This window comes from Vulpes vulpes, chromosome 4, assembly GCF_048418805.1.
Source record: "Vulpes vulpes isolate BD-2025 chromosome 4, VulVul3, whole genome shotgun sequence".
Taxonomy (NCBI): Eukaryota; Metazoa; Chordata; class Mammalia; order Carnivora; family Canidae; genus Vulpes; species Vulpes vulpes.
In genome coordinates, this window is record NC_132783.1 from 54,599,513 (window position 1) to 54,601,603 (window position 2,091).

The window sequence follows — 2,091 nt, forward strand, 5'->3', positions numbered from 1 at the left end:
GGCTCCCTGCATGGAGCCTGCTTCTCCCTCCTCCTGTCTCTCTCTCTCTGTCTATCATAAATAAATCTTAAAAAAAAAAGAGAAGAGTCTATAAACATATAACTTCCAAGTAAAAATTTGAGTGTATGCTTTTTCCTGGGAAAAGGATCCTTCCCTTCCCATAAACCCAAGAATAGGTTAAAATCCTGAGCTAGAAAAAGGAACTGATCCAAGTATGGGCTAGGATAAGGAAGCCACCAGATACACTTAGGAGCCAGCCAAGCCTGAGAACCCATAAAGCCATCACTGAAAAAAGTTAGAACAATAGACTTATAGCAGAGACAACTGAGCACTATTTTGTGCTCCTCTTTGTAATTGTATTTCAAGTTCCTTCCAAAACAAAACCCAAGGAACCCCCAGGTTCAAGTATGTCCCTGGTCTTGGTCCTCTACTGTCTTGTATTCATGCTTGGGTATTCATTCACCAACACTAAACCCCAGGATAGAAGATATGACATAGCAGGACTCCCTCCTCCATAGCATGAGTCCTCTGCTGATTTCAGAGGCGGTAGTGGCAGACAATATGGAAAACACACTGGAACTTTTCATTGGAACTGGGCTGTAATGAGAAGTGCCACCAGAAACATCATCATCTTTTTCCCGACCCTTCTATCTAGTTTCTGAAGATACAGCAGAAAATAATCTTTTCTGAAGATACTGGATAACAATTCCAAAAGACAAAACACATGCCTCCACTGCACTGTGCTTTCAGAGTTCTCAGTTTAGTTCAGCAGCCAAATGAGTTGATTGGTGCATTCACCTCCATAGCCAAGTAAGCCCACCTCTTTGAGAAGGCCCACTCTCTTCTTGGTAGCATGAGAGATGGAAAGGCATTAAGAACTCAGAAATTGCCTGGAAATTCTTCCCCAGAAAGGCAATTTCATGAATGAGGTCTTCCAGCACATAACACCATACTTCTCTAGGTGCTTCTCAATCACTGTGTTGTCTGTCAAAAGGATGATTTTGTTCTTGATCTTGCTTTGTCCATGTTTCAAGATGAGTTCCCAGACAGACTTCAGATTTGGAAATCCTCAGATAATATAAGGTTCCAATATACACAGTATTTTTATGGTCTGGGGAGTAACTTTGACAAAGACACCACTGAAAAATCTTTAGGCTAACCTTGCAGTGGTCCTCTGCACTAGTAAACTCATCCCATTAATACTTTGGGTGTATACAGTAAAGACCAAGAAATGTTTATCTGGCACTTCCTAGCCATGAGGTTTCACTTCTTTCTAGTTGTCTGAGTTGGGCCCTGTCATGTTGTTGCTTCCAGGAATCACTTAGGAACCTTTACAGTTGCTGAAACTTGAGTTCTTTTCCTTTCTTTGGCTCCTTCTTGTTTAAAAGTGCCTGCTTTGTTTGAATGGCTTTGAGGGTCTGATAAGCCTTCCTCTTTTTCAGGAGATTTTCTAGAACCAAAGAGATCTTTTTTCTTTGCTCTTGCTTCATCTTTCCAAAACTGTGGCTACTGCTATGCACAGTCCTACCACCTAGGGAAGAGAAAACCACTTTATGTTTACTTAACAATAGAGACGTCCCTTCTAGCTCACTACTAGCCAGCCAGCCAGCCAGTGCCCAGTTAGTTGAGGTCTTGCTAACACTGATTCCTGCCAAAAGTTACACAAAGGTTCCTTCACACTGCTTCCATGCACTTTAGAGCCATCTTCAAAATGCCAACCTCTTCATTTTCACTATATTGACTTAATACTGGTGACTGGGCTATAAACAAAGAAATGCTTCAGATAATGCACCTATGACTTCTGGTGTGGAATGACAATGTTAAAATGCTAGGAAATAAACTGTGAATTTAGAATTAAAATCAACCAAAATTTTCTTCAAAACTTAAACCCCAAAATATCTTTTAGATATCTGAAAGATCTTCTTTTGCTACAAGAAATGTTAAGTGAACTTATTCAGGTTAAAGGGGAAAACTCAAATATAAGTGAATAGAGAACAGTCAATATTTTTCTACTTAATTTCTTTAAAAAGCAGTTGACTATTTGAAGAAAAAGTAACAATGTGTTGTGGAATTTATGATATGTAGAATACA

General features: G+C 39.5%; 1 pseudogene; it reads right to left on the minus strand.

Annotated features, from left to right (window-relative positions):
- Positions 1 to 760: 760 nt before the first annotated feature.
- LOC112919612 (large ribosomal subunit protein uL30-like) lies at positions 761 to 1,490 on the minus strand (annotated as a pseudogene).
- Positions 1,491 to 2,091: the final 601 nt, after the last annotated feature.